Raw genomic sequence first — 27,697 nt, forward strand, 5'->3', positions numbered from 1 at the left:
CTTACTACCCTGAAAAACAACAGTCTAAAACATATTAACAAATAGTGAAATGCAAAAAAAAATTTTTAAAGTAAAACTTAAGGGAGCCTGTCACCATGAAATTTCAGTCCAATGTGTAGGCATCATGTTATAGAGCAGGGGGAGCTGAGCAGTTTGATACATAGTTTTGTGAAGAAAAAAAATCAGTATAACCTGAGTTTTAAACATTTAGACCTCTACTCTTTCTTGGAATTTTGGGTCCAGTGGGCGGTCCCATTAGTGACTGAAAGCCTTCCTAGTAAAAGTTAACATTACAATATAGCTAAAAATCACAGATAGAACTGCCCACTGGACCAAAAATCCCAGAAAGAGCAGAGGATTAAATTATTGAAACAAGGATCATCCTGAATCTTTTCTCACAATTTTTTGTATCAATCTGCTCACAGCTCCTCCTGCTCTACAACATGCTGCCTGCAGGTTGGACTGCATTTTCATGGTGACAGGATCCCTTTAAAGAACACATCTCTCCATACCCATATGAACCAGTATTAGACTTCCCAAGTGACAAAAAACGCATTTTATATGGGTATCAAGTTCTCATATACTACTAGATTTATTTCACACAAAAATCCATCCAAATGTTGATTAATTACACAACAAATCTACATTGGAAGCTTTATCTATGTGTTATGACTCACCTGGATCCAATAAGAGATAAGTCGGTGAGTAGACTGGAGGCATTGATCCAGCAAATTTGCATGTGGAGCAGCAGAGTTGGATATCTTGGACACTTTGGTCTAGTAGAGCCGAATATGTGCAAAGAACGCCTAGAGCGTCACTGCAAACTATGTTGTTAGACATCTTGATTCAGAAGAGCTAAGTGTGCTGAAAGCACTGAGAGAGATACAGCAAAGTGTATAGTTAGGCACCTTGGTATAGGAGAGACGAATGTGCAGACCGCACCTTAGAGAAGCAGAGCTGAGATGGCAGTAGCAGAACTAAGCAATAACAGAGCTGGATTTCTAATTTGGCTACGTAAATGATGGTATATGTAAGTGTTACATAACATAACATAGTTAGTAAGGCCGAAAAAAGACATTAGTCCATCCAGTTCAGCCTATAAAATTCTGTCAGAATAAATCCCCAGATCTACGTCCTTCTAAACAACCTAACAATAACTGTAAGGCCTGTTTCACACATCTGTTTGTCACCATCAGTCAAAATCCGCCGTTTTGCAAAAAAAAAAAAACGGATCTGACATTTTTCTTGGCGGATCCGTTATTTTCCCCATTGATTTGTATTATCGGCGGATTTTAACTGACGGTCGTCCGTTGCATCCGTATTTCTGCGGATCCGCCAAACAAATTTTGGCGTCCGCTGACATCTCTGGACGGACAATGCAACGTTTTTTTTTGTAGCCGGATCCGCATTTTTGCCTTTTGCTACACAATTAACCCTAAATCCAATCTGGCTGCTGGAGAATCTCTCTCTCTCTCTCCCTGCCTGACAATGTCTCGGCTCTCCGCTGTCCTCTCGTCCCGCGATATCCCGGCTCTCCGCTATCCTCTCATCCCGCGATATCCCGGCTCTTCGCTGTCCTCTCGTCTCGCGATATCCCGGCTCTCCGCTGTCCTCTCGTCCCGCGATATCCCGGCTCTCCGCTGTTTTCTTGTCCCGCGATATCCCGGCTCTCCTCTGATACATCGGCGGTATTTTTTTTTTTTCAGCGCGGCTCCTTTAACTTTGCCAGATCGGCGGATCCCGGCGCACCAACGGTCCGGTGGCTCCCGTTGGTATTTCGACGCCTATGGATCCGTTCTCCGCCATTTTGGCGGATTACAACTGACAAGAAAAACGTAAGTGTGAAACCGGTCTAAGTTACAATATTGCTACGCTCCAGGAAGACATCCAGGCCTCTCTTAAACCCTTCAACTGAGTTCGCCATCACCACCTCCTCAGGCAGGGAATTCCAGATTCTCACTGCCCTAACAGTAAAGAATCCTCTTCTATGTTGGTGGAAAAACCTTTTCTCCTCCAGACGCAGGGAATGCCCCCTTGTGACCGTCACCTTCCTTGGTATAAACAGATCCTCGGAGAGATATTTGTATTGTCCCCTTATATACTTATACATGGTTATTAGATCGCCCCTCAGTCGTTAGTAGTGTGTAATAACTACCTGATTACTCAGGCAGCGAGAAGCTGCCTAAACGGGTCTTAAGAGGCTGAGGAGATGATGTCAGAGGTGCATGCAGAGTGGAAGGTGCAGAAGACAATTGAGGGAAGATAGACTGGAGCCAAAACAAGTGAGTAACACTAAGTTTACTTGTCAGAGAGCTCCAAATTCTCTGCTTTTAGTTCACAGCCAAAATTAAATTCTCAAGTTGGTACTAGTAGGAGTTCAGCGCTAACTGAAGACAGATTTGTCATTGAGATTAATGGATAAATTGCATACAGTGCGCTCCCTCTAGTAGTGGCTACAGGCAGCCAGAATGTAATAATTCAACTCTATGTGTATGCAGGAGATATGGTGCAGTGCATCTTTATTTGGAATTCTGTTTCTTAAAAATACAGTTCCGACTGTAATAAAAACTAAAACTTTTAGAAGCAGTGATAAAATGTGAAGCAAAAACACATCACTCACCTGAATTACCAAAAATCACTGGTTTGTTTAATAGTCAGTAAATTTTTCATCTCATTCAAAGAGGAATTTTTGTTTGTAGACAGTAAAGTTCAATGTGCTTATCGGTGATCATCCCATATTTTCAATACTAATTTTGGTAAAATGCTCCTAAAACAAGAATAAATGCAACAATGAAGAAACTAACAAAATGATACAGAAATATACTTTTGGGATAATTAAAGAGTAGTTCCTGTGATAGCATTTAACATCTATCCACCTGCTATATGCTACATAAGACCATACCGATCGAAAGACATCAGTCCCTCGTTTCTCCCAGTCGCAAGGTCAGGCCTCTGACCTCACTGCCGTCTTGTGGGCGGAGGTCATGGAAGACTAAACTCCTCTGTTTTGGTGATTATAAAGATCTCCACTGATCTAGCATTATTTACATATTGCTTTTTCGGAATAAAATTTTAAAATATTTTCAAAATACAGAACTACATATAAACTTTCCAAGAAATTGGAATTGTTGGGGTATAAGTCCATCATACTGGGGCTCTAATAGACTTTGCCTGGCCATGCACACCATGTATTTGTATGTGATACTGCATTAGGCCTGTAGCAGTAAAAAGACTGACCAGCTGGTCACAAGGATTTTAAGAAACCAGACTAATTAGCAATTAGCTGATCCATATGCTCTTTTAGGACATTTGGACATTATAGAGGGTATCCTATGCACAATCTCGCCTCTAAAGATAAAATGGTGTCAATTTACGGCAACCTGGCTGGTCGGGAGCAGCAATGTGCAGCAGAAAATGCCAAAAGGATCTTAGGGCCCCGTCACACATAGCGATCTCGCTAGTGAGATCGCTGCTGAGTCACAAGTTTTGTGACGTAACAGCGATCTCACCAGCGAGATCGCTGTGTGTGACAGCGATTAGCGACCGGCCCCCCTGCCGGTATCGCTGATCGCTGTAGGAAAGCCCTGGACATTTTTTTGGTCGCTGGTCTCCCGCTGGCCAGCACGCATCGCAGCGTGTGACAGGCGGGAGACCAGCGATCAGCTGGTAACTAAGGTAAACGCAGGGCTTCTAAGCACTGCGCTGTGCTTAGAAACCTGATGTGTACCTTAGTTACCAGTGCGCTAATGCAGGGAGCTGGTAACTAAGGTACACATCGGGTTTCTAAGTGACGCACGAAACCTGATGTGTACCTTAGTTACCAGCTCCCTGCATCAGCACGCTGGTAACTAAAGTACACAGCGACGCCGCGCGCTCGGCGTCGCTGGTCCTGATCGCTGGTGAAGCTGTCTGTTTGACAGCTCACCAGCGATCCTGACACGTTGATATCGTTGTCGGGATCACTGGTGAGTCGCTGTGTGTGACGGGGCCCTTAGACACAATGGTCTAGTGGTCACTAAAGGTGCCCTGAAGTAGCTTACAATCTGGTGTCAAAAGAAAAATTGTGGCGTGAACACACAAATCATAAAGATAATGATCTCAACTGACACTTAATGGGGGAGCTCATGCTAAATCTTACCAGGCAAAGCCAATATACAGAAGACAAGACTGGCATTTGTGCTGCTCTCCCCAAAAAAGAGCAGCAACAGCTTCAAAAAGTTTGCATTGTGTATGAGTACTGTACAATGACTATGTCTTGTCAAACTTGTACTTGGAATTGGAGCAAATTTTTTCTCGAAATTATAAGGCAGAACATCTCTTACATACCCCAGAGTGTGAGATCTATGCAGCAGGGGCATAGATTTCTGCAAGGTCTATTTTGAGCAAAAAAAGGGTGCACGTAAGGATGAGGCACTGATTGGGGCACCTAGAAATGTAGGAGGGACAACCAGAGATATATACACTGCTCAAAAAAATAAAGGGAACAGTTAAACAACAGAATATAATTCCAAGTAAATCAAACTTCTGTGAAATCAAACTGTCCACTTAGGAAGCAACACTGATTGACAATCAATTTCACATGCCGTTGTGCAAATGGAATAATAATAATAATAATAATCTTTATTTATATAGCGCCAACATATTCCGCAGCGCTTTACAGTTTAACAGTTTCAAAACACAAGTCATAAGTAACAACGCTAACAATACAATAATTAAAGCAAAATAAGACGAAATAAGACGACCCTGCTCGTGAGAGCGTACAATCTACAATGAGGTGAGGGAGATACAGAGTACAGGTGTGTATTTACAATGGTGTATTTACAATGAAGGTCCAGCCATCTTGCAGGAGTGAAGGATGGATGGAGATAGTGAATGGGCTACGCATGCACACTTACACAGAGAATGACTTTGATTAGTGAATGTGATAGGCCGCTCTGAACAGGTGTGTTTTGAGGGAGCGCCTAAAACTATGCAAATTGTGGATAGTCCTGATTTCTTGGGGTAGAGCATTCCAGAGGATAGGAGCAGCACGGGAGAAGTCTTGGAGTCGGGAGTGGGAGGTACGGATTAGTGCAGAGGTTAGTCGAAAGTCGTTTGCAGAGCGCAGCGATCGGCTAGGCCGATAGACAGAAATGAGAGAAGAGATGTAAGGGGGTGCCGCACTGTGGAGAGCTTTGTGGGTGAGAACAAGTACTTTGAATTGGATCCTATAATGAATGGGCAGCCAATGTAAGGACTGGCGAAGAGCGGACGCGTCCGAGTACCGATTACCCAGATGGACGATCCTGGCTGCTGCATTGAGTATGGACTGGAGAGGGGATAGTCGAGTGACGGGGAGGCCAATTAATAGAGCGTTGCAGTAATCCAGGCGAGAGTGGATCAATGCAACAGTGAGGGTTTTTGTTGTTTCCATAGTGAGAAAAGGGTGGATTCTAGAGATGTTCTTTAGGTGTAAGCGGCAGGAGCGGGCAAGGGATTGTATATGGGATGTAAAGGAGAGATTGGTGTCAAACATAACACCCAGACAGCGCACCTGCTGCCGGGGTGTTATTGTGGTACCACCCACGGAGAAGGAAATGTCAGATTTAGGGAGGTTAGTAGACGGCGGGAGCAGAAGAAGTTCAGTTTTGGAGAGGTTGAGTTTCAGATAGAGAGCGGACATGATATTGGAGACTGCGGACAGACAGTCACTGGCGTTCTGTAGTACAGCGGGGGTAAGGTCGGGGGAAGACGTGTATAGTTGTGTGTCATCAGCATAAAGATGGTACTGAAAGCCAAATCTGTTGATGGTCTGTCCAATTGGGGCCGTGTAGAGAGAGAAAAGAAGGGGGCCAAGGACTGAGCCCTGAGGTACCCCGACAGCAAGAGGAAGAGGAGATGACGTGGAGCCAGAGAACAAAACACTGAAGGAGCGGTCAGAGAGATAGGAAGAGAACCAGGAGAGTGCAGTGTCCTTAATGCCTAGTGACTGGAGCCTAGAGAGTAGGAGATGGTGGTCAACAGTATCGAAAGCTGCAGATAGGTCAAGAAGAATGAGCAGAGAGTGGTCACCGTTACGTTTTGCTGTCAGAAGGTCATTGGTCACTTTGATGAGTGCAGTTTCAGTCGAATGTAGGGGGCGGAAGTCGGACTGTGAAGGGTCTAGAAGGGAGTGAATGGAGAGGTAACGGGTAAGGCGGGAGTAAACTAGGCGTTCCAAAAGTTTAGAGATGAAGGGGAGATTGGAGACTGGTCTGTAGTTGTTTGTGCAGGATGGGTCGAGAGCAGGTTTCTTTAGTAGTGGAGTAACGATGGCGTGTTTGAAGGAGGATGGGAAAATGCCCGAGGAGAGGGAGAGATTAAAGATTGTAGTTAGGTGGGTTGTGACGACTGGAGAGAGAGACTGGAGGAGAATAGACAACAGATGGAAATTATTGGCAATTCTCAAGATACCCTCAATAAAGGAGAGGTTCTGCAGGTGGGAACCACAGACCACATCTCAGTACCAGTGCTTTCTGGCTGATGTTTTGGTCACTTTTGAATGTTGGTTGTGCTTTCATAGTCGTGGTAGCAGGAGACGGACTCTACAACCCAGGATGGCACATCAATGCGAGCTGTGGCAAGAAGGTTTGTTGTGTCTGTCAGCGGAGTTCAGAGGCTGGAGGCACTACCAGAAGACAGGCCAGTACACCAGGAGAGGTGGAGGGGGCTGTAGCAGGGCAACAACCCAGCAGCAGGACCGCTACCTCCGCCTTTGTGCAAGAAGGAACAGGAGGAGCACTGCCAGAGCCCTGCAAAATGACCTCCTGCAAGCCAAAAATGACCTCCAGCACGCCACAAATGTGCATGTGTCTGCACAAACTATTAGAAATTGACTCCATGAGGATCGTCTGAGGTCCCAACCTTCACAGATGGGGGTTGTGCTCATAGCCCCACACCGTGCAGGATGCTTGGAATTTGCCACAGAACACCAGGACTGGCAAATTAGCCACTGGCGCCCTGTGCTTTTCACAGATGAAAGCAGGTTCACACTGAGCACATGTGACAGAAGTGACAGAGTCTGGAGATGCCGTGGAGAGCAATCTGCTGCCTGCAACATCCTTCAGCATGACCGGTTTGGCAGTGGGTCAGTAATGGTGTGGGGTGGCATTTCTTTGGAGGGCCGCACGGTGTTGGGCTGTGAGCACGACCCCACCTGCGGATGTCGGGCACTCAGACCATCCTCATGGAGTCGGTTTCTAACCATTTTGCAGACGCATGCATATTTGTGGCCTGCTGAAGGTCATTTTGCAGGGCTGTGGCAGTGCTTCTCCTGTTCCTCCTTGCACAAAGACTGAGGTAGCGGTCCTGCTGCTGGGTTGTTGCCCTCCTACGGACCCCTCCACCTCTCCTGGTGTACTGGCCTGTCTCCTAGTAGCACCTACAGCCTCTGGACACTACGCTGACAGACACAGCAAACCTTCCTGCCACAGCTCACATTGAGCCATCCTGGATGAGCTGCACTACCTGAGCCACTTGTGTGGCTTGTAGAGTCCGTCTCATGCTACCACGAGTGTGAAAGCACAACCAACATTCAAACGTGACCAAAACATCAGCCAAAAAGCATTGGTACTGAGATGTCGTCTGTGGTCCCCACCTGCAGAACCACTCCTTTATTGAGGGTGTCATGATAATTGCCAATAATTTCCATCTGTTGTCTATTGCATTTGCACAACAGCATGTGAAATTGTCAGTCAGTGTTGCTTCCTAAGTGGACAGTTTGATTTCACAGAAGTTTGATTTACTTGGAGTTATATTCTGTTGTTTAAGTGTTCCCTTTAATTTTTTGAGCAGTGAATATGGCAAACAGACACTTAGAGAGACATTATAGCAGGCACTAAAGGGGGTGCTTTTGCCTTAGACTTATGAGGAAACCTATGGCAGGGGACATCTATGAATAAAAGATCAATACAGGCACTCAGATAAGTGCTAAAGAGGGGCATCATTGAAAGATGGTCATTGGTGCATGCACAGCGTAACAGAAGGCACTATAGGGTACACCGAGGAGTGATGACCTATGCAGGCATCTATGAAAATCACTTATCAGATATTACTTTGTATATCACTTTATATTACCTCATATTTTGGATTATATTATTTCATATCATATTGCCTCACATATTGGATATCACCTCATTCATATGACTATGTCTCCTCATATTTGTGATTACAGTACCTCGCAAAACCTTATATAACAGATATTAACTCATACCAGATTATTGCACATCACATATAGGATATTACCTCATATATCACATTATATTACCTCTTATCAGATATAACTTCATATATCGAAATACATTACTTCATATATAGAACTATATCACTATATATCGGATGTCGCCTCATATCTTGGATATTATCAGAAATGTTGGATTACAATGCCTCATATATTGGACTATATCACCTCATTTCAGAGATTACCTCATATGTTTGTGAGAGCAGAACTTATATTTATCTATCCTGACTCAATCTTTGTTTCTTCATACATGCATCGCTTTCCTTACAAGATGGAGCCTATGATCAGATAAGGGGGTCTCAGGAATGTTTTTGTGTCAAGACTCTGTTGTCGGTTGTCCAGGAACCAGGGGATCCTTCCCTGTCCCTATCACTAGTTCGCCCTGTTCCCTGGTGTCACGTCGCCGTCAGACTCGGGGCCTGCTGTCCCGGCCTCGGCCACTAGGCGCCGGACCGTTGCATCGCCGTCAGACTCGGGGCCTGCTGTTCCTACCTCAGCCACTGGGAGGCGCCGTGGTTCGCCCCCGAGTGATGGCGGCGACAGAGAAGGGGCTCCTGCGCAGGCATCTGGTGGACGCAGGCTCCGCTCCTCTGTCAGTCATGAAGGAGTTGGTGCATCACCATCTGGCCTGGTCCTGGGGGCGGTCCTGATGACATCATCAGTCCAGGAACCTGTGAGGGATGACCGGGAACCTGTGAGGGATGACCCGATCCCTCAAATACCTTGGGACTGGTCTTGCAAGCCGCCGGATATATTCTTGGTTCCCCTGTGTGCTACGGTGTGATTTGCTATTGTTTGACTCTGACCTCAGCCTGGATTTCTGACCCCTCTACTGCCTGACGATTTTGTACTTCTGCTACTTTCCTGGTTTGTGACCTTGGCCTGGATATTCGACTCTGCTACTGCCTGCCGTTTTTGTACCGTTGCCACTCTCCCGTTTTTGTGACCTTGGCCTGGACTGTTTACTCTGCCACTGCCTGCCGATTCGGTACCTCCGCTGCTCTTCCGATTTCGGTCTACGTTTTTGATTCCTTGCCTTTTTCCCTTGGCGACCGTCCTGCTCTGGCCCACTGCTCCTGTAGACAGCCACCCCCTGGGCCTTGCTACAATTCCAGATCCCTGTATAGGGGTTAAGGGTCTCTGGGTTTCTCGGGGTGCTGTCCCTATTGCAGCCCAGATTCGCGGACGGACGTCACACCTGGGTTACTTCTGATGGTGAAGACGCCGGCCCACGTACCTTGCCTTAAGGGCCTTTTACACATAGCGATCTCTAAAGCGTCACCGATTTTGTGACGCAACAGCTTTCTCGCTACATGTGACACGTACCTGCGACCACCCCCCCCCCCCGCTGGATATCGCTGATCGCACGAGATCGTCTTGGTCCATTTCTCATCGTCGGTTTCCTGCTAGCGCCGACAAGCGACGCATGGACTTGGGCGGAAGTCGTCATCATCGCTGTGTGTGACAGGTAAGTAACGACCGCCGAGCATCGCTGTGTTGCTGGTGAGATCTGCCTGTTTGGCAGCTCACTAGCGACCATTTAGCGATGCACCAGCAATCCTGACCGGGTCGTATCATTGTCGGGATCGCTGGTGCATCGCTAAATGTAACGGGACCCTTAGCGCTTGAATCTGCTCTCAGTCTGTACCCAGGGAAGAGGGGAGTAGTAGTGTACTGTAATACACCAACCCAACTAACAAGGTAATACAAACAGCGGTAACGCAAAATACCAAACATACAAATATACACACACAAATAGGGATGCACCGGGGAGTAGAGGATTTGGTTAGAGGAAAGTAGGAGAAGAAAGGGAATTATCACACACTCAAAACCTAGCAACAGTCACAGATAAATCTACCAACCGCCTACTCTAATAACCACCAATAACCTCCAGCCATACAGCATAAGTGGGCTAGTCAGGACCCAGATGATACAGGACATGTGCGTGGCTAAAAGTGCACAGCTGAGAGCCTATACTCTCCATGAGTTTTTAAACACAGCAGATTAACTTCTGTACTGTGAAAAAGAATTTACACCATTTAATACGAAGGTGAAGTGCTTCCAACCAGTGCAGGAGTAAGAGAAATCAGACGATGCGGTCTTCTGGCTCCTCTCTGTAGCGGAAAACCCATGACACTTTGTATAAAGACATAGCAATAACATAGAAAAACTAAACTAAGGAGGGGTGGTACAACACCTAGACCCAAATGCTGGGTGTCAATAATGTTAACTTAGCCAACCAATTAGAAGTATTTCTGCTAATGCCAGCACATATTTAGAGATAAGCTAAGACAATTATATTGTTAAAATCTATGAATACTAATAACCTATATGAAGACTGACCAAATGAGGCAATAGAGATCTGCTTTGATGCTCAATGTATCCGTTTAGCTCTTCCGTGCACATATTTGAATTTTACAACTTAACTTACAAGAGGCACAACTTCTCATAACATCCCACATTATGTGGCGGCGACATATACCACATCATATATCGAGTACCACTTTATATATTGGATTATATTATCTAACATAACATTATTTCACATCATATCGGATATTACTTTATATATCAGGTTATATTACCTCACATATGGAATTATTTTACTTCATATGTTGGATATTACCTCATACACATTTCCTTATACATCGAATTATATTGCATTATGTGGGATTATATTACTTCATATAAGGGCTCTTTCACACGTCCTGATATTTGCAGTACTGGAAAAAACAGTATCGGAGATATCAGTGTCCGTATGTGACAACCGTGTGCCGCATTAGTACTACACATACCAGCGCCTGGGAAGCAGTGGTACTGTTAGTGCTGTTCCTCGGCACTGGGTACTGGAGACAGCAGCACTCATCATTCTTCCCTGATGGCTCTCTGCGATCAGTGCCAGCAGAGGAGAATGTTGGGAATTGCATTCAACTGACAACAGTGAAAGCAGGCGGCTGATGGGAGTATTCATCAGTCGATGCCTGCTCTATGAATAATTTAAAAAAATAATGTGAGGTTATCATGTATTTTTCATAACCAGCCAGGCAAAACTGACAGCTGCGGGCTGCAGCTCTCAGATGTCAGCTTTAGCAAGGCTAGTTATCAACAATAGAGGGGTCCCCACTAGAGTTGAGCGACTTTGGTCGGATCGGGTTTCATGAAACAAAATTTATTTCAGATGAAACTGGTCCGACTAGGGCAAAAAAAGTCGGAGTTTCGTCCGAAACCCGACCCCAATGCAAGTCATTGGGGAATAAAAGTCAGCATTGAGTGAATGAATGTCATCCGCTCAATGCCGACTTTTAATTCCCATTGACTTGCATTGGGGTCGGGTTTCGGACGAAACTCCGACTTTTTTTGTTAAATCTCTTATTTATGGAGTTTTGTATTTTAAATTACAGAAGGTACAATAATCATATACAATAAGTACCGTTAGCACTATAAGTACCTTTAAGGGTATAGACAAGCCAAACATTAAATGTTCATATTTAAAGAAATATGATATACAACTAGTAAAAGTATAAAGAAGAAGCATTACATTACATCGTACCACTTCAAGATCCTCTTTTTCATATTGACATGACCCTTCTGTGTTTCTATTAATATTAATACTAGTATCCATATATTTGTTTTTGTGAAACTCCGACTTTTTTTGCCCTAGTCGGACCAGTTTCATCTGAAACAAATTTTGTTTCATGAAACCCGATCCGACCAAAGTTGCTCAACTCTAGTCCCCACACCATATTTTTAATTATTTAAATAATTTAACCCCTTTCTGACATGTGCTGTAATAATACTCACGCTGGATTCCCACAATTCGGTGCAGGCTTCGGTGCTGAGCTTGCACCTTTCCAGGCACATGACAGCTGATTTATACAGCTTCACATGTGCCAGCAACAGTAGCGGGTGAAATCGCGATCCACCAGCTGCTGTTAACTAGTTAAATGCCGCTGTCAATCTCTGATAGCGGCATTTAACTTGCGCTTACAGGATGTGCGTCACTGGCTCCGCCCATCGGTGACCCCGTCACCTGATCACAGGTTACTGAAGGGACGGCATGACAACCAGAAGCCTGCAGCAGACCTCTGTGGTTGTCTTTGCCAGATTGCCATGAACGCCGCCCTGTGGTCGGCGCTCATAGCAGGTGAGCATTTCTGTAAGGCTGGTGTCTGACTTGCGAGAAATTCAGATGCGTTAAAGAGACAAAATGGAGGGCACCATCCTTAGATATTAATAATATAAGGGGGATCTGCCTACAGCATGTAAATAGCAAGACATACCAAGGAGAAAAGACATGCTGTAATGGCGATCAACCTGAAAAAATGTATGTAGAATATATCGTACAAAGTGCAAATTTTATTTGGCAAAAGCAGAAAACACACAAAAGTCCATTAAAAGCAATTAAAAACCAAATGCCCAGGAAGAAAACATGTGTTTTTTTTTTTTTTTTGAAACCCCACAGACCAAAAAATGAGTCAATACAAATGGCAATTTTTTAGCACCTTTACAAAAAATAGACAGTAGAATACTGAAATCATTATTTGCTAAATATAAAGAGACCTTGATAAGAATATAAAGTCTTAATACTAAACAATCCCAGGCGAAAGGTATATAGCAATTCAAGAAAAAGGTCACTGTATACCTTAAATAGTGCAATGGTAGACAGGCAAAATTGCAATAAATTTTTCCCAAAACGGCCCCACAAGCAGGTACGGGGGGCCGTTTTGGGAAAGTGGCACAAAAACGGAGATTAGACCTACCGGTAACATTGTTTCTAGGAGTCCATCCTGACAGCACCATGGAGGTTGTCCTTCCTTCCATCATTATAGGGACAGGAAATGCACGAGAGGTTAAAAGGTCCCCTCCCACACCCACACTCCAGTGATTTTTCCAAGTACCACACCAGTATGGATGCAATTCTTATTTATTGAGATTTTGTGCAAGCATATCATTACAAATACAAATCTTAGGGAGGGAACTACCAGTGCTGTCAGGATGGACTCCTGGAAACAATATTACCGGTAGGTCTAATCTCCATTTTCCAGGACGTCCCTCCTGACAGTACCATGGAGAATACCAAAGCAGGAATTCATTAGGGTAGGACCACTGCTTGTAGCACTTTTCGACCGAAGGTAGTCTGGCTAGCTGCTAACGTGTCCAATTTATGGTGTCTACAGAAAGTGTTTAGTGTAGACCAGGTGGCGGCCCTGCATATTTGCTCTACTGAGGCCCTCAACCTCTCTGCCCATGTCGTTCCTATTGCCCTGGTGGAATGAGCTCTAAGCCCTTCCAGTATAGGTAATCTTTCTGCCTCGTATGCCAAGGAGATGGTAGAAGTTAGCCACCTTGCTAGGGAGTGCCTAGATGTTCCTTTACCCCTAATTTTTACTCCCGTATTGGACAAACAAATTTGTGTCTTGTCGCCATTCTCGAGTAGCTTCTAAGTAGTGAGTGACCGCTCATCTGACGTCCAATGAGTGAAAGAATCTTTATCGTTTTTCGGGGATGGGTAAAATGAGGGTAGGACTATCTCCTAAATTAAATTTTGGAGAGATACTACCTTAGGAAGGAATCCTGGGTTCAGTTTTAATATTATGCGGTCGTCAAATATTTGAATGTAGGGGTTCTGAACTGACAGGGCTTGGATCTCACCCAGCAGCTTGGCTGAGGTGACGGCCACCAAAAAGACGGTTTTAAGTGTGAGTCTTGTGACATCTATTTCCGATATCGGCTCGTATGGGGGTTTGCATAGAGCGTTAAGTACCAGATTTAGGTCCCACGGGGGGACTGTTTTCCTTAACGTGGGTCTCAATCTCTGGATGGCCTTTAATAACGCGCTATCCATGGATTAGAGGCCAAGGAAAAATCAAAGAAAGTGCTTAAAGCTGCTATCTGAACTTTCAGTGTGCTCGGCCTCAGGCCTTTATTAAATCCTGCCTGGAGGAAGTCAAGGATTTGAGGGATGTCTGGGTGAGACAGGTCTATTGGGGTACTACCACATTCTGAGCAGAACTTCTTCCAAATTTTACGATAGATTGTACTCGTAACGGGCTTACGGCTGGCCTGCATCGTGGAGATCATTTGGTCAGAGAGGCCTCTGGATTTTAGGATCTTCCTCTCAGGATCCATGCTACCAACTGTAGGTTCTCAGGATTTGGGTGCAGAACTGGGCCCTGGGTAAACAGGTCTTCTGCCGCTGGTAGATGGAGCGGCCCTTCCTGAGCCATCTTTTCCAGGAGGGGAAACCAGTTTCTTCTTGGCCAGAAGGGTACCACTAGCATTACCCATGCTCTTTCCTCCTGGATCCTTCTGAGGACTCTCGGTATTATAGCATTGGGGGAAAGCCGTATAGAAGCCCCCCTCCCCATCTCTGGTTCAAGGAATCGACCCCTTCTGGACGGTCCGCTGGATTGAGGGAGTAAAATCTCTGTAGCTTGGTATTCTTTCTTGTCATGAAGAGGTCCAGCTGGCGGGTTCCCCACCGGTGGCACAAGTCTATGAATGTTTCTTCCTTCAATTCCCACTCGGTGGCTCGGACTTCTCGTCTGCTCAAATAATCGGCTATGTTGTTCCTGGAGCCTTCTATGTGTACCGCTGATATGGAGCGAACGTTGTTTTCCGCCCAGGTAAAGATGCGGGCAGCCAGGTCCTGAGGATTTTCATGTCTTTGGCCTCCCTGGTGGCGTAGGAAAGATACTGTGGTCACGTTGTCTGACATGACCTTTATATGTTGGTCCTGTAGACTTGTCCGACTTTGTTTTAGTGTCTCCCAAACTGCTTGTAGTTCTCCGTAGTTTGAGGACTGTGAACTGATGTTTCCGGGCATGTTCCTTGAAGGTACCTTCCTTCCAAATGGGCCCCCCATCCTTTTCTGCTGGCATCCGTGACAATAGTCACGCATGGTGATAGGATCCAAGGCACCCCCTGGCTGATGTTCTTGTGACTGGTCCACCACTTCAGAGATGATTTTAGAGCTGGAGACGGACGAATCTCTTTGTCCAGAGAAGTCTGCCGTCTGTCCCATTTTGACAGGATTTCCACTTGTAGTCTTCTTGTGTGAGCCTGTCTCCACATTACGCAAGGTATGCATACAAAATGCTAGCGTTTTCCAAGCGATCTGTAGCATCGATTGGAGAACTGATTGACAGGTTGGTCACACTCGTCAAACATAGTGTTTGACGAGTGTAACCAACTTTTTACTACTGAGGCCGCCTTATTTTGATCAAAATTATGTTAACTAAATACCCTTATTATTACTATTATTACTACCTTCATGCAATTTTTGCAATATATTTTTTTTTTTTACTTTTTTATTCCAGGATATTTGTTTTGTGTTTTGTTTTTGGTTTTCTCTGTGTAAAGGTCATGTGTTCATATGCAATTACATTTTGCATGCACATTAATTTACTTTTTCTGCTCAGACCCAGTTTCTCAAGGTATGCATACTGTCAGGGTTCCCAGGACCTTCATTGCGGTTCTTCTGGAGATTCGATTTCGCCATAGTTGACGGACCTTGTTCATGATGGGCTCCTTTTTCTCTTCCGGTAAAAACAAGATTCTTCTTTTGGAGTCTAAGTTGACTCCCAGGAATTTTTTCCAGGTTCCTGGCTGCAGATCTGACTTGTTTTTGTTCAGAATCCAACCTAGGTTCTGGAGCGTGGTGATCACTAAGTCGAGTTGTCTTTTTAACTCTGATGCTGAACGAGATATTACGAGGAAGTCGTCCAGGTATGGCACGATGATTATGCCACTTTGTCTTAAGTGTGCCACGATCTCTGCGACAGCTTCGTAAAGACCCGGGGTGCTGAAGCTAGGCCGAAAAGAAGAGCCTGAAACTGAAAATGGTAGTAGTGTTTTCTATCTTTAGTGCAAACCAAAGGAACGTCCGAGAGTGAGGGTGGATGGGAACATGATAGTATGCACTCTTTAGATCTATTGTGCACACTGCGGCATTCTAGTCTATGAGAGGGATGGTGGTTTTTAGGGACTCCATTCTGAATCTTTTGTATCGGATCCATTGGTTTAGCGATTTAAAATTTATAATGGTCCGACTCTCCCCCGAAGGTTTTTTTTTTTTACTGTGAAAAGAGTTGAATAGTGGCCCTGACCCTTCTCTGTTTCTGGAACCGGAACCACTATGTTTGAGCTTAGCAGATCTTTTACGTCTTCCCATATAGGGTCTATGAGAGTTTTGGACCAGGGATTTGTAACTACAAATCGAGCTGGGGGAGGGTTTGTGAATTCGAGGGTATAGCCCTGGGAAATCGTATTCAGGATCCACTGGTTCTGGGAGATGAGCCCTCATGCATCCGAGAACTGTTTGAGGCGACCCCCTACTGTTCTGGCGTCACTGTCTCCTGCTCCTGGAACTTGGTCCGGAGCGAGAAGGGGGGGGGCCCTACTTTTCCCTCCCTTCGGGAATTCCCAGCGACTACCCTCCCTTTCCCTCTATATTCCTGCCTTTGGGAACCTGAAAGGGAAAATATCTTTTTGTTTTTTCCTCGGAAAACCTATTTTGTTGTCAGAGGCATTCTCCAGAATTTTATCTAAGACTGGTCCGAATACCTTCCTACCTGAAAAGAGTATGGCACATAACTTATTTTTTGATTGGTAATCCCCTGACCAGGTCTTCATCCATATGGCTCGACGAGCCGCATTGGATAAAGAATTCTTCCTGGCCGCAAATCGCACCGATTCGGCTGAGGCGTCCGCCAAGAATCCGGTTGCGATCCTCAACAGGAGGAGATCCTCTAAGATATCACCTCTGGGGGTTTTCCCATTTATCTGGTGTTCTAGCTGGTCGATCCATAGGTGCATGGATCTCGCGACCAATGTGGCGGATATGTTCATCTTCATAACAGTCGCAGAGGCCTCCCAAGCCCTCTTTAGGAGCCCATTGACCTTCTTGTCCATGAGTTCTGTTATGAATGGGTCACCGAGGAGAAAAAAGCAAAACAAGCTATGTCACAGAAAACCAGAGAAGTTGGTAACTATGCAGATTTCAGATCCCTGATCCTAACCACACAACTAGCAGCAGCCATGAGCGTAGCTACGATGTTCCTAGATGCTTCATCACAGCCGGAGGACTAAATAAGCCTGAATCATGAAAAGGGGAAAACTAACTGCCCCAGAGCAGACCCCAAAGGAAAGACAGCCCCCACACATGTATTGACGGTGAAACAAGATGAAAGCACAAACACAGGCAGGAAAATAGGCTGAGCAAACGATGGGGCCCAAACTAACTAGAAAGGAAAGGAAAGACACTGTCTGCAATCTGCAAAAAACCCTACAAAAATAATGTCCAACACTTCTGATAGCAAAATTAACCCTGAAGTCACTAGACTTCTCCCACTACATCAGCATTCTGAAATATTCTGAGACAGAGAAAAAAGAGGCCAATCTAGTAAGGGACAAAAAGCAAATTGGCAAATACAGATAAATGAGAGTGGAAATTCAGCGCAGCCCCAGCCGGGGCTGGCTGACCACACAAAAAACTGAATAGACCAACAAAATCAAGTGTGAACATTAGCAGAAAAACTTAGCTTTAGATGACTGAAACAGAGCTGAAAACCAAGACCTGACAAGCCAGAAGGAATCACCAGCACCAGAATAGGGCGTCGGCTGTCTTAAATCCAGTCTGAGATTCCTGAGGTCCAATCGTCATCCTCATTATCAGGCGGCAGATCTCTACTGATAAAATCAGCCTCACTACCTCCTGTTACCACCAGAGGGAGTCTGGAAGGAGAACTCACAACTGGTGGACCAGAGAATGAACTCACAACAGAGTTCCTTGAGACTAGAGGAATCCTCAAAGGGGATTGAAGTCTTTCTTTACCCCCTGCCCAATGGGGTGTCGATCTTAGGAACCTCATCCCAAGTGTTAAGGTCCTCCTGATTGAATGGTAGCCGAAGCCTGAAGTCTCGAAGTGCTTCTCGGCGTCTTCCCATTCCTCAAAGATCATTGTATGGATATGGTCATTAACAGGAAAGACCTGGCGAAGTCTAGCTCTTAAGCCCCCAAACATTTCATCCTGGACGGAATGAGTCTTTGGGGCATCCTCAATCTGTATAGTGCTTCTCATGGCGCCGAGAAGCTCGTCTGTGTTTTCTGAGAAGAGATATCTTTTCCCCATCTCGGGGGGGCTCTGAGGTGATCTAGCCCTCCTTCTCAGAGTCCGTACTTAGCGACTGGACATCTTCGTCTGAAGACTGTTCGGGCTCCCATCTTGGTCTTAGTATGGGGCTGATTGGATGACTGGGTAGGCAACAGTCCTGAGACGGAGGCCTGGACCTCCTCTCTGACCATTGTGCGCATCTCGGCAATGAGAGAAGCCTGCTCGCCTTTGACGATCCTGAGGGTGCACTCCTCAAATAGGGTTTTTTACACGACCCAGGTAGCTTGCTGGCGCAGTTATTGGATTTGCCCGATTTCCTGGAAGTTGAAGCTGCAGGAGTCGGTGCCGTATTTTCCTAACATAAAGCACAGGAAGTTTTTTTGATTAAAACTCCTGTCTTTTCCATGTCGTGTACCGTCGTGCCCCCACACTACTTACAGACATTGACGGTTCAAGGCGATCGCTGGATTTCACAGCATCCTCCATGGCGGGTGTAAGGTAGTGCTGTATGGCCGACCCCACCGCTTAATTTATCCTACCTTGTCATGAGTGGGTCGATTGATCCTCATGCCGTCTGCCGTGTTGCCGCTCCATTTCCGGCTCTGATGCGTTCCATGCTGGAATGCAACCAGAAGTGGTCATCTGGCGCCCGGAAGTGACACGGCCGCGGCTGAGAATGATGCGGCATTCGATGGTGGGAGCCGAGAGCCCCGCTGAGGGGAAGAGGCTCCGAGTCCCAGAGCGCCGCTCTATGGGACACATGGCGGAGAAACCCCCTTGGGGGGGGTGTCGTCCCCGGACCTCTTGACGGGGAAGGTGGAGTTCGGACCCCCAATCCCACGACGCCTCCTGTGCCTGTCCTTACAGTAACAGGAAAAACACTGGAGCGTGGGTGTGGGAGGGGACCTATGAACCTCTCATGCATTTACTGTCCTTACAAGGCCTGTTTCACACATCTGTATGTCACCATCACTCAAGATCCGCCGATTTGCAAAAAAGCCGGATCCGCCATTTTGCTTAGCGGATCCGTTTTTTTTCCCATTGAGTTGCATTACCGGCGGATCTTGACGGATGGCCATCCGTTGGATACTTTTTTTAGCGGATCCGCCAAAATGTTGGCGTCCGCCAACATGCCTGGACGCACAATGCAACGTTTTTTCGGGCGGCCGGATCCGCATTTTAAATTGCGCATGCCCGGAGGACTTGCCTCGGCCGCAAATTTAACCCTAACCTCTGTTCTGGCGGCTGAAAATTCTCTCTCTTTCTCCTCCCCGGGCTACAGTTCCTTTAAGATTCTTCCTTCCCCGGATCCGTTAAAACAACAGTCCGGTGGCTAACGTTGAGGTCAGTGCTGGAACGGATCCGCTTTCCGCCATTTTAGCAGATTTTAACTGACACAAAAAACTGATGTGTGAAACAGGCCTAAGGATGGAAGGTCAACCTCCATGGTGCTGTCAGGAGGGACGTCCTGGAAAAGGTAATAAGCAGCAATTAGCTACCACAGGAGGAACATCATCCTAGTGGGAAAGGCTGCCACAGCACCTATTGACAACTACCAGGAGGACTGCCATGCATGGAGGTGCCAAAGAGTCAGGGGGGCATAAAAAGCCCAACGTGTGTCGCCACTTACGATGTGATCATCGCCTGTGTGTGGCAGAGGGGATAATAATAAGAATTGATTTCTATAGCGCCGATATTCCGCAGCACTTTACATTTTAGAGTACTGCAGCTTCTAGTCTCCCATGGAGACTATTGAAACATGCAAAAAGTAAAAAAAAAGTTTAAAAATACAAAATATAAAAGTTTAAATCACCCCCCTTTCGCCCCATTCAAAATAAAACAATAAAAAAATCAAACATACACATATTTGGTATCACCGCGTTCAGATTCGCCCAATCAATATAAAAAAAGAATTAACCTGATCGCTAAAAGGCGTAACGAGAAAAAATTCATAACGCCAGAATTATGTTTTTTTGGTTGCAGCTACATTGCAATAAAATGCAATAACGGGTGATTAAATAAATTTTGGATATTTTTTTCATTACTTAAATAAAAGAGAACCTATACATGTTTGGTGTCTTAGAACTAGTAATGACCTGGAGAATCATATTGGCAGGACAGTTTTAGCATTTAGTGAACATGGTAAAAAAAACATCTGTGAAATTGCACTATTTTTCCAATTTCACTGCACTTGGATTTTTTTCCCCATTTTTCCAGGACACGATATGTTAAAACCAATGGTGTCGCTCAAAAGTACAACTTGTCCTGCAAAAAACAAGCCATCACATGCCATATTGACTTAAAAATAAAGTTAGTGCACTGGCTCTTCTAGTAAGGCGCCATTGATGTTGGCCCACACTAGCCTAATAATAACAGCCCACAGCCGCCCTGAAAAGGCACATCTACTAGAGCTTTGCTTGGCTCTTTCCACTTGCCCTGTGGCGGTGGCAAGTGGGGTTCATACCTGTGGGGTTGATTGTCCTCTTTGTTTTGTCTGGTGACATCAAGCCCACTTAGTAATGGAGAGGAGTCTACAAGACACCTATCCATTATTAATCCTATTGTTGTATTGTAAATAAACACACAGCAAGTATAAAGTACTTTACTGGAAAAAAAAAAAAACATACAGTACTTGTCCTTTTTTTTATTTCAAAATAACAAACAGTTATACTCACCTAACACCTATTCCATTGAAGCCCTCGTCTCCTGTAATAAAACAAAAATGAAAAACAAATATATCCATGATCTCTCCGTCGTTCTGTCCCATGTTGTAATCCACGTTTGGAGATAAAGTTTTCAACCCGGGCAGTGCCAAGATGTGACAGTCAAGGATGAGAACCACTGATGAATGAGCTGCTGCGAGCACATCATTAGTGAGCAGCAGTGACCTCATTGATGTTACCGTGGGTCACTAAGGTTGTGTTCCCAGCCAGGCTGAAATGCAGCGACCTCAGCAATGTGATAAAAAGTCAGTGAGTTCACCTCAGTACAGCTCAGTTAGTTCACTGCAGATCATCGTGAAAAGTTTCTCACGCAGCGCGAGCAGGGGAGAACGACGAGAGCGGTCTTCAGCACCCGGCGCCGGGGAACAGCGCGAACAGTACCGCTGATTCCCAGGCTCTGGTACATGTCACAATGATGATGACACACAGATATCAGCCGTGTGTCAACAATGTGCACATGTGCGGGACGTTTTGCAAACTGCACTGCTGTTAACCCCTTCACCCCCAAGGGTGGTTTGCACGTTCATGACCGGGCCAATTTTTACAATTCTGACCACTGTACCTTTATGAGGTCATAACTCTGGAACGCTTCAATGGATCCCGGTGATTCTGACATTGTTTTCTCGTGACATATTGTACTTCATGTTAGTGGTAAAATTTCCCACATGTTTACTTTACATCAGCACAATTTTGGAACCAAAATTTTTTTTTGTTAGGAAGTTATAAGGGTTAAAAGTTGACCAGCGATTTCTCATTTTTACAACACCATTTTATTTTTAGGACCACATCACATTTGAAGCCACTTTGAGGGGTCTATATAATAGAAAATACCCAAAAGTGACACCATTCTAAAAACTGTACCCCTTAAGGTGCTCAAAACCACATTCAAGAAGTTTATTAACCCTTTAGGTGCGTCACAGGAATTTTTTTGAATATTTAAAAAAAAATGAACATCTAACTTTTTTTCAAAAAAAAAAATACTTCAGGTTCAATTTTTTTTATTTTACCAAGGGTAACAGGAGAAATTGAACTGCAAAAGTTATTGTGCAATTTGTCCTGAGTACTCAGATACCTGATATGTGGGGGGGAACCACTGTTTCGGCGCATGGCAGAGCTCAGAATGGAAGGAGCGCCGTTTGACTTTTTCAATGCAAAATTGGCTGGAATTCAGATTGGACGCCATGTCACGTTTGGAGAGTCCCTGATGTACCTAAACAGTGGAAACCCCCTACAAGTGACCCCATTTTGGAAACTAGACCACCCAAGGAACTTATCTAGATATGTGGTGAGAACTTTGAACCCACAAGGGCTTTACAGAAGTTTATAACGTAAATAATAATAATAATAATAATAATAATAATCTTTATTTATATAGCGCCAACATATTCCGCAGCGCTTTACAGTTGAACAGTTTCAAACACAACAGTCATAAGTAACAACGTTAACAATACAATAATTAAAGCGAAATAAGACGACCCTGCTCGTGGAGCTTACAATCTACAATGAGGTGGGGGGGATACAAAGCACAGGTTTGTATTTACAATGATGTATTTACAACGTACAGCGGTACAATTAAAAAATCATATTTTTTCCACAAAAATGATCTTTTCACCCCAATTTTTATTTTCCCAAGGGTAACAGGACCCTAAAAGTTATTGTGCAATTTGTCCTGAGTACGCTGATACCCCACATGTGGGGGTAAACCACTATTTGGGCGCATGGCAGAGCTCGGAAGGGAAGCAGCGCCATTTGACGTTTTTGGCTGGAATTGAGATCGGACACCATGTCGCGCTTGGAAAACCCCTGATGTACCAAAACAGTGGAAACCCCCCACAAATGACACCATTTTGGAAACTAGACCCCCTAAGGAACTTATCTAGATGTGTGGTGAGAACTTTGAACCCCCATGGGCTTCACAGAAGTTTATAACATAAAGCCATACAATTAAAAAATCATATTTTTTCCACAAAAATGATCTTTTCACCCTCAATTCTTATTTTTCCAAGGGTAACAGGACCCTAAAAGTTATTGTGCAATTTGTCCTGAGTACGCTGATACCCCACATGTGGGGGTAAACCACTATTTGGGCGCATGGCAGAGCTCGGAAGGGAAGCAGCGCCATTTGACGTTTTTGGCTGGAATTGAGATCGGACACCATGTCGCGTTTGGAAAACTCCTGATGTACCAAAACAGTGGAAACCCCCCACAAATGACACCATTTTGGAAACTAGACCCCCTAAGGAACTTATCTAGATGTGTGGTGAGAACTTTGAACCTCCATGGGCTTCACAGAAGTTTATAACATAAAGCCATACAATTAAAAAATCATATTTTTTCCACAAAAATGATCTTTTCACCCTCAATTCTTATTTTTCCAAGGGTAACAGGACCCTAAAAGTTATTGTGCAATTTGTCCTGAGTACGCTGATACCCCACATGTGGGGGTAAACCACTATTTGGGCGCATGGCAGAGCTCGGAAGGGAAGCAGCGCCATTTGACGTTTTTGGCTGGAATTGAGATCGGACACCATGTCGCGTTTGGAAAACTCCTGATGTACCAAAACAGTGGAACCCCCCACAAATGACACCATTTTGGAAACTAGACCCCCTAAGGAACTTATCTAGATGTGCGGTGAGCACTTTGACCCCCCCAGTGCTTCACAGAAGTTTACAACGCCCGGGCGTGAAAATAAAAAATTTGTATTTTTTCCACAAACATGATCTTTTAGTCACCATTTTTTTATTTTACCAAGGGTACCAGGAGAAATTGGACCCCAAAAGTTGTTGTCCAATTTGTCCTGAGTATGCTGATACCCCATACGTGGGAGAAAACTACTGTATGGGCACACGTCGGGGCTCGGAAGGGAAGTAGTGACGTTTTGGAATGCAGACTTTGATGGAATGGTCTGCGGGTGTCATGTTGCCTTTGGAGAGCCCCTAATGTACCTAAACAGTGGAAACCCCCCACAAATGACACCATTTTGTAAACTAGACCCCCCAAGGAACTTATCTAGATGTGTGGTGAGCACTTTGAACCCCCAAGGGCTTCACAGAAGTTTATAATGCCAGGGCATGAAAATAAAAAAATCGTATTTTTTCCACAAACATGATCAATTAGTCCCCAATTTTTTTATTTTCCCAAGGGTAACAGGAGAAATTGAACCCCAAAAGTTGTTGTCCAATTTGTCCTGAGTACGCTGACACCCCATATGTGGGATAAAACTACTGTATGGACACACGTTAGGGCTCGGAAGGGAAGTAATGATGTTTTGGAATGCAGACTTTGATGGAATGGTCTGCGGGTGTCATGTTGCCTTTGGAGAGTCCCTAATGTACCTAAACAGTGGAAACCCCCACAAGTGACCCCATTTTGGAAACGAGACCCCCTAAGGAACTTATCTAGATGTGTGGTGAGCGCTTTGAACCCCCAAGGGCTTCACAGAAGTTTAAAATGCCCGGGCATGAAAATAAAAAAATCGTATTTTTTTCCACAAACATGATCAATTAGTCCCCAATTTTTTCATTTTCCCAAGGGTAACAGGAGAAATTGGACCCCCAAAAGTTGTTGTCCAATTTGTCCTGAGTACGCTGACACCCCATATGTGGGAGAAAACTACTGTATGGACACACGTCGGGGCTTGGAAGGGAAGCAGTGACGTTTTGGAATGCAGACTTTGATGGAATGGTCTGCGGGTGTCATGTGCGTTTGGAGAGCCCCTGATGTACCTAAACTATTGAAACTCCCCACAAGTGACCCCATTTTGGACACTAGACCCCCCACGGAACTTATCTAGATGTGTGGTGAGCACTTTGAACCCCCAAGTGCTTCACAGAAGTTTATAACACTCGGACGTGAAAATAAAAAAATCATTTTTTTCCACAAAAATGATATTTTTCCCCCCAATTTTTTATTTTCCTAAGGGTAACAGGAGAAATTGGACCCCAAAAATTGTTTTGCAATTTGTCCTGAGTAGGCTGATACCCTACATGTGGGGGTAAAACACTGTTTGGGCGCATAGCAGAGCTTGGAAGGGAAGGAGCACCATTTGACTTTTTCAACTCAGAATTGGCTGGAATTGAGATCAGACGCCATGTTGCATTTGGAGAGCCCCTGATGTGCCCAAACAGTGGAAACCCCCAATTCTAACTCCAACCCGAACCCCAACACGCCCCTAACCCTAGCCCTAACCCTAACCCTACCCCAACACACCCCTAGCCCTAACCCTAATGGAAAAATGGAAATAAATACATTTTTTTTATTTTATTATTTTTCCCTAACTAAGGGGGTGATAACGGGGGGTTTGATTTACTATTTATGGCGGTTTTTATGTTTGGCGGCTGTCGCACGCTAAAAGACGCTTTTTATTGTAAAAATAGTTTTTGCATCACCACATATTGAGAGCTATAATTTTTCCGTATTTTAACCCACCGAGTCATGTGAGGTCTTATTTTTTGCGGGACGAGTTGACGTTTTTATTGGTACCATTTTCGGGCACGTGGAATTTTTTGATCGCTTTTTATTTCGATTTTTGGGACGCAGAATGAACAAAAACCAGCGTTTCATGAATTTCTTTTGGGGGGGGTGCGTTTACACCGTTCCGCGTGCGGTAAAATTGATAAAGAGGTTTTATTCTTCACGTCAGTACGGTTACAGCGATACCTCATTTAGGTCGTTTTTTTATGTTTTTGTCGGTTTTATGCAATGAAAACTATTTTATATAAAAAATAATTATTTTTGCATCGCTTTATTCAGCGAGCTATAACTTTTTTACTTTTTCGCTGATGATGCTGCGTGGCGGCTCGTTTTTTGCAGGACAAGATGACGTTTTCAGCGGTACCATGGATATTTATATGCGTCTTTTTGATCGCGCGTTATTACACTTTTTGTTTGGCGGTATGATAATAAATCATTATTTTTTGCTTCGTTTTTTATTTTTATTTTTTAAGGGGTTCGCTAAAGGGGTTAACTAATGGGACAGTTTTATAGGGCAGGACAGTTTTATAGGGCGGGTCGTTACGGACGCGGCGATACCTAATATGTGTACTTTTATTGTTTTTTTTTTTATTTCCAAAAAATGGATTTATTGGGGGAATATTTTTTTTTTTTTCTAATATATTTGGCGATTTTTTTAAAATTATTTTTACACTTTTTTTTATTTTTTTTTTAACTTTATTAAATAGTCCCAGGTGGGACATCACTGTCCTGTGACAGATCACTGATCTGTCACATCACAGATCACTGTGACAGATCAGCAATCTGTCACAGGCATTGAAGAAGACTTCCTCATGCCTGCGCTTTGCAGGCACTGAGGAAGCCAGCTTCCTCAGGCCCCCGAAGGCCCCCGTCGCCATCTTGGATTCGGGGGCCTGGAGGAAAGGAGCCCCCCGCAGCAGCGCTGCACATTGCGCTGCCGTGGGGGGCTCAGGGAAGCACGGAGGGAGCCCCCTCCCTGCCGATGCTTCCCTTTAACCCCCGGTACACCGCGATCATGTTTGATCGCGGTGTGCAAGGGGTTAACGTGTCGGGGGCGGTCCGTGACTGCCCCTGACACATTGTGCCGGGTGTCAGCTGTGATAATCAGCTGACACCCGGCCGCGATCAGCGGCGCTCACCACGTGGGCGCCGCTGATCGCGGTAGACGTACTATCCCGTCCACGGTCATACGGGCCCGGGTACCGTGGACGGGATAGTACGTCGGATGTCAGGAAGGGGTTAAAAAGTGGACATGTCAGTGTGTTTTGCCGACGGACACACGGTTCGTGGAAACATACTGACATTTTCCCAGACCCATTCACTTGAATGGGTCTATGTGTGCATGTGTCTCCGGGACGTGTGAAAACTGTTACCACACGTACCGGAGACCAGGACGTCTGAAAGAGTCCTAACAGATATTAACTAATACAGTTGTGCTCAAAAGTTTACATACCTGCCAGAATTTTTGCTTTCTTGGCCTTTTTTCAGAGAATATGAATGATAACACCAAAACTTTTTCTCCACTCATGGTTAGTGGTTGGGTGAAGCCATTTATTGTCAAACTACTGTGTTTTCTCTTTTCAAATCATAATTATATCCCAAAACATCTAAATGACCCTGATCAAAAGTTCACATACCCTGGTGATTTTGGCCTGATAACATGCACAGAAGTTGACACAAATGGGCTTGACTGGCTACTAAAGGTAACACCTGTGGCCTGTTTGCTTGTAATCAGTGTGTGCGTATAAAAGCTGAGTGAGTTTCTGGGATCCAGACACACTCTTGCATCTTTCATCCAGCCACTGACATTTCTGGATTGTGAGTCATGCAGAAAGCAAAAGAATTGTCAATAGATCTATGGGAAAAGGTAGTTGAACTATATAAAACAGGAAAGGGATACAAAAAGATATCCTAGGAATTGATAGTGCCGGTCAGCAGCGTTCAAAATGTGATTAACAAATGGAAAATCAGGGGCTCTGTAAAAACAAAACCACAGTCAAGTAGACCAACAAAAATGTCATCCACAACTGCCAGGAAAATTGTTCAGAATGCAAAGAAAAACCCACAAATAACATAAGATGAAATACTGGACTCTCTGAAAACTAGCGATGTGACTGTTTCAAGATGC

At 44.8% G+C, this 27,697-nt stretch overlaps 1 long non-coding RNA gene across 3 annotated transcripts in view; it reads right to left on the reverse strand.

Annotated features, from left to right (window-relative positions):
- The window catches only part of LOC141048758 (uncharacterized), a 209,132-nt gene that overhangs the window by 171,280 nt on the left and 10,155 nt on the right, over window positions 1-27,697 (reverse strand). For all 3 annotated transcript variants that reach the window (XR_012220132.1, XR_012220131.1, XR_012220133.1), the window contains exons 2-3: window positions 2,621-2,767; window positions 678-873 (exon numbers count right to left, since the gene is read on the reverse strand). This is a non-coding gene — a long non-coding RNA (uncharacterized lncRNA). The remainder of the gene's footprint in view (window positions 1-677; window positions 874-2,620; window positions 2,768-27,697) is intronic.

The sequence above is a fragment of the Dendrobates tinctorius genome, unplaced genomic scaffold, assembly GCF_039654945.1.
Source record: "Dendrobates tinctorius isolate UK_male_01 unplaced genomic scaffold, ASM3965494v1 ptg000138l, whole genome shotgun sequence".
In the NCBI taxonomy this organism is placed as follows: Eukaryota; Metazoa; Chordata; class Amphibia; order Anura; family Dendrobatidae; genus Dendrobates; species Dendrobates tinctorius.